Below are 6,000 nucleotides of genomic sequence, written 5' to 3'. Positions count from 1 at the left end.
CCCTCCACCACACCCAACCCTCCCCCACACTCTCCCCTCCCCCACACCTTCCCCCACACCCTCCCTTCCCCCTCCCCTCTCCCACACCCTCCACTCCCCCAATCCTCCCCCAACCCTCCACCACACCCAACCCTCCCCCACACCCTCCCTTCCCCCTCCCCTCCCCCACACCCTCCCTTCCATCTCCCCTCTCCCACTCCCTCCCTTCCCCCTCCCCTCTCCCACACCCTCTCCTCCCCCAACCCTCCCCCACACATTCCCTTCCCCCTCCCCTCCCCCACACCCTCCCTTCCCCATCCCCTCTCCCACACACTCCCCTCTCCCAATCCTCCCCCAACCCTCTCCCGCACTCTCCCATCCCCCTCCCCTCCCCCACACCCTCCCTTCCACCTCACCTCTCCCACACCCTCGCTTCCCGCTCCCCTCCCCCACACAGTCCCCTCCCCCAACCCTCTTCCTTCCCCCTCCCCTCTCCCACACCTCCCTTCCCCTCCCCTCTCCCCACACCCTCCCCTCCCCCACACCCTCCCTTCCCCCTCTCCTCCCCAAACCTCCCCCACAACCTCCCTTCCCCCCTCCCCTCCCCCACACCCTTCACTCCCCAACCCTCCTCCACACCCTCCCATCCCCCTCCCATCCCCCTCCCCTCCCCCACACCATCCCCTCCCCCAACCCTCTCCCACACCCTCTCCCACACCCTCCCCTCCCCCACACCTTCCCCCACACCCTCCCCTCCCCTCCCCACACTCTCCCCTCCCCACACTCTCCCCTCCCCACCCCCCTCCCCTCCCCACACCACTCTCCCCTCCCCCAACCCTCCCCCACACTCTCCCCTCCCACAAACCTCTCCCACACCCTCCCCTCCCCCAACCCTCCCCCACAGTCTCTCTTCCCCCTCCCCTTTCCCACACCCTCCCCTCCCCCAACCCTTTCCCACACTCTCCCCTCCCCCACACCTTCCCCCACACCCTCCCTTCCCCCTCCCCTCTCCACACCCTCCACTCCCCCAACCCTCCACCACACCCAACCCTCCCCCACACCCTCCCTTCCCCCTCCCCTCCCCCACACCCTCCCTTCCACCTCCCCTCTCCCACTCCCTCCCTTCCCCCTCCCCTCTCCCACACCCTCCCCCACACACTCCCTTCCCCCTCCCCTCTCCCACACCCTCCCCTCCCCCACACCCTCCCTTCCACCTCCCGTCTCCCACACCCTCCCCTCCCCCACACCCTCCCTTCCCCCTCCCCTCTCCCACACACTCCCTTCCCCCAACCATCCCCCACACACTCCCTTCCCCCTCCCCTCTCCCACACCCTCTCCTCCCCCAACCCTCCCCCACACATTCCCTTCCCCCTCCCCTCCCCCACACCCTCCCTTCCCCCTCCACTCTCCCACACACTCCCCTCTCCCAATCCTCCCCCAACCCTCCCCCGCACTCTCCCATCCCCCTCCCCTCCCCCACACCCTCCCTTCCACCTCACCTCTCCCACACCCTCGCTTCCCGCTCCCCTCCCAAACAGTCTCCCAAACCCTCCCCTCCCCCACACAGTCCCCTCCCCAACCCTCTTCCTTCCCCCTCCCCTCTCCCACACCCTCCCTTCCCCCTCCCCTCTCCCACACCCTCCCCTCCCCCACACCCTCCCTTCCCCCTCTCCTCCCCCAAACCTCCCCCACAACCTCCCTTCCCCCTCCCCTCCCCCACCCCCTCCACTCCCCAACCCTCCTCCACACCCTCCCATCCCCCTCCCATCCCCCTCCCCTCCCCCACACCATCCCCTCCCCCAACCCTCTCCCACACCCTCTCCCACACCCTCCCCTCCCCCACACCTTCCCCCACACCCTCCCCTCCCCACACTCTCCCCTCCCCACACTCTCCCCTCCCCCACCCCCTCCCCTCCCCCACACTCTCCCCTCCCCCAACCCTCCCCCACACTCTCCCCTCCCACAAACCTCTCCCACAACCTCCCCTCCCCCAACCCTCCCCCACAGTCTCTCTTCCCCCTCCCCTTTCCCACACCCTCCCCTCCCCCAACCCTTTCCCACACCCTCCCCTCCCCCAAACCTCTCCCACACCCTCCCCTCCCCCAACCCTCCGCTACACCCTCCATTCCCACTCCCGTCTCCCACACCCTCCCCTCCCCCACCCCGTCCCTTGACCCAACCCTCCCCCACACACTCCCTTCCCCCTCCCCTCTCCCACACACTCCCTTCCCCCTCCCACACACTCCCCCCTCCCCTCTCCCACACCCTCCCTTCCCCCTCCCCTCCGCCACACCGTCCTTACCCCTCCCCTCTCCCACACCCTCCGTTCCCCCTCCCCTCTCCCACACCCTCCGTTCCCCCTCCCCTCTCCCATACCCTCCCTTCCCCCTCCCCTCTCCCACACCCTCCCCTCCCCCAATCCTCCCCCAACCCTCCACCACACCCAACCCTCCCCCAAACCCTCCCTTCCCCCTCCCCTCCCCTACACCCTCCCTTCCACCTCCCCTCTCCCACTCCCTCCCTTCCCCCTCCCCTCTCCCACACCCTCCCCCACACCCTCCCTTCCCCCACCCCTCTCCCACACACTCCCTTCCCCAACCCTCCCCCACACACTCCCTTCCCCCTCCCCTCTCCCACACCCCCCCCTCCCGTCTCCCACACCCTCCCCTCCCCCAAGACGTCCCTCCGCCCAACCCTCCCCCACACACTCCTTCCCCCTCCCCTCTCCCACACACTCCCTTCTCCCTCCCCTCTCCCACACACTCCCTTCCCCCAACCCTCCCCCACACACTCCCTTCCCCCTCCCCTCTCCCATACACTCCCCTCCCCCAACCCTACCCCACACCCTCCCTTCCCCCTCCCCTCCCCCACACCCTCCCTTCCACCTCCCCTCTCCCACACCCTCCCTTCCCCCTCCCCTCCCAAACAGTCTCCCAAACCCTCCCCTCCCCCACACACTCCCCTCCCCAACCCTCTTCCTTCCCCCTCCCCTCTCCCACACCCTCACCAACCCCAATCCTCCCCCACACCCTCGCCTCCCCAACCCTCCTGCAAACCTCCCCTCTCCCACACCCTCCCCTCTCACACACCCTCCCTTCCCGCTCTCCTCCCCCAAACCTCCCCCACACCCTCCCTTCCTCCACAACTTCCCCCACACCTTCCCCTCCCCCTCCCCTCTCCCACACCCTCCCCTGCCCCAACCCTCCCTCACACTCTACCTTCCCCCTCCCCTCTCCCACACCCTCCCCCACACCCTCCCCCATACTCTCCCTTCCCCCTCCCCTCTCCCACACCCTCCTTTCCCCCTCCCATCTCCCACCCTCCCTTCCCCCAACCCTCTCCCACACCCTCCCCTCCCCCAACCCTCCCCCAACCCTCTCCCACACTCTCCCTTCCCCCTCACATCTCCCACCCTCCCTTCCCCCTCCCCTCTCTCACACCTTCCCCTCCCACAACCCTCCGCTACACCCTCCATTCCCCCTCCCGTCTCCCACACCCTCCCCTCCCCCACCCCGTCCCTTGACCCAACCCTCCCCCACACACTCCCTTCCCCCTCCCCTCTCCCACACACTCCCTTCCCCCTCCCCCCTCCCACACACTCCCCCCTCCCCTCTCCCACACCCTCCCTTCCCCCTCCCCTCCGCCACACTGTCATTACCCCTCCCCTCTCCCACACCCTCCGTTCCCCCTCCCCTCTCCCACACCCTCCGTTCCCCCTCCCCTCTCCCATACCCTCCCTTCCCCCTCCCCTCTCCCACACCCTCCCCTCCCCCAATCCTCCCCCAACCCTCCACCACACCCAACCCTCCCCCACACCCTCCCTTCCCCCTCCCCTCCCCTACACCCTCCCTTCCACCTCCCTTCTCCCACTCCCTCCCTTCCCCCTCCCCTCTCCCACACCCTCCCCCACACCCTCCCTTCCCCCACCCCTCTCCCGCACACTCCCTTCCCCCAACCCTCTCCCACACACTCCCTTCCCCCAACCCTCCCCCACACACTCCCTTCCCCCTCCCCTCTCCCACACCCTCCCCTCCCCCACACCCTCCCTTCCCCCTCCCGTCTCCCACACCCTCCCCTCCTCCAAGACGTCCCTCCCCCCAACCCTCCCCCACACACTCCCTTCTCCCTCCCCTCTCCCACACACTCCGTTCCCCCTCCCCTCCGCCACACCTTCCTTCCCCCTCCCCTCCCCCACACCCTCTCCTCCCCCAACCCTCCCCCACACACTCCCTTCCCCCTCCCCTCTCCCATACACTCCCCTCCCCCAACCCTCCCCCACACCCTCCCTTCCCCCTCCCCTCCCCCACACCCTCCCTTCCACCTCCCCTCTCCCACACCCTCCCTTCCCCCTCCCCTCTCAAACAGTCTCCCAAACCCTCCCCTCCCCCACACATCCCTCCCCAACCCTCTTCCTTCCCCCTCCCCTCTCCCACACCCTCACCTCCCCCAATCCTCCCCCACACCCTCGCCTCCCCAACCCTCCTGCAACCCTCCCCTCTCCCACACCCTCCCCTCTCACACACCCTCCCTTCCCGCTCTCCTCCCCCAAACCTCCCACACACCCTCCCTTCCTCCACAACTTCCCCCACACCTTCCCCTCCCCCTCCCCTCTCCCACACCCTCCCCTCCCCCAACCCTCCCTTCCCCCTCCCCTCCCTCAACCCTCCCACACACCCTCCCTTTCCCCTCCCCTCCCCCACTCCCTCCCTTCCCCCTCTCCTCCCCCAAACCTCCCCCACACCCTCCCTTCCCCCTCCCCTCCCCCACGCCCTCCCCTCCCCCAACCCTCCCCCACACTCTCCCCTCCCCCACACACTCCCTTCCCCCTCCCCTCTCCCACACCCTCCCTTCCCCCTCTCCTCCCCCAAACCTCCCCCACACCCTCCCTTCCCCCTCCCCCCCACACTCTCCCCTTCCCCACACTCTCCCCTCCCCCACACCCTCCCTTCCCCCTCCCCTCTCCCACACACTCCCCTCCCCCACACACTCCCCCAACCCTCTCCCACACTCTCCCTTCCCCCTCACATCTCCCACCCTCCCTTCCCCCTCCCCTCTCTCACACCTTCCCCTCCCACAACCCTCCGCTACACCCTCCATTCCCCCTCCCGTCTCCCACACCCTCCCCTCCCCCACCCCGTCCCTTGACCCAACCCTCCCCCACACACTCCCTTCCCCCTCCCCTCTCCCACACACTCCCTTCCCCCTCCCCCCTCCCACACACTCCCCCCCTCCCCTCTCCCACACCCTCCCTTCCCCCTCCCCTCCGCCACACTGTCATTACCCCTCCCCTCTCCCACACCCTCCGTTCCCCCTCCCCTCTCCCACACCCTCCGTTCCCCCTCCCCTCTCCCATACCCTCCCTTCCCCCTCCCCTCTCCCACACCCTCCCCTCCCCCAATCCTCCCCCAACCCTCCACCACACCCAACCCTCCCCCACACCCTCCCTTCCCCCTCCCCTCCCCTACACCCTCCCTTCCACCTCCCTTCTCCCACTCCCTCCCTTCCCCCTCCCCTCTCCCACACCCTCCCCCACACCCTCCCTTCCCCCACCCCTCTCCCGCACACTCCCTTCCCCCAACCCTCTCCCACACACTCCCTTCCCCCAACCCTCCCCCACACACTCCCTTCCCCCTCCCCTCTCCCACACCCTCCCCTCCCCCACACCCTCCCTTCCCCCTCCCGTCTCCCACACCCTCCCCTCCCCCAAGACGTCCCTCCCCCCAACCCTCCCCCACACACTCCCTTCTCCCTCCCCTCTCCCACACACTCCGTCCTCCCCTCCCCTCCGCCACACCTTCCTTCCCCCTCCCCTCCCCCACACCCTCTCCTCCCCCAACCCTCCCCCACACACTCCCTTCCCCCTCCCCTCTCCCATACACTCCCCTCCCCCAACCCTCCCCCACACCCTCCCTTCCCCCTCCCCTCCCCCACACCCTCCCTTCCACCTCCCCTCTCCCACACCCTCCCTTCCCCCTCCCCTCTCAAACAGTCTCCCAAACCCTCCCCTCCCCCACACCCTCT

Source organism: Heterodontus francisci, chromosome 3, assembly GCF_036365525.1.
Source record: "Heterodontus francisci isolate sHetFra1 chromosome 3, sHetFra1.hap1, whole genome shotgun sequence".
In the NCBI taxonomy this organism is placed as follows: domain Eukaryota; kingdom Metazoa; phylum Chordata; class Chondrichthyes; order Heterodontiformes; family Heterodontidae; genus Heterodontus; species Heterodontus francisci.
The sequence above is the reverse complement of the archived record's forward strand: the minus strand, read 5'-3'. Positions refer to the sequence as shown.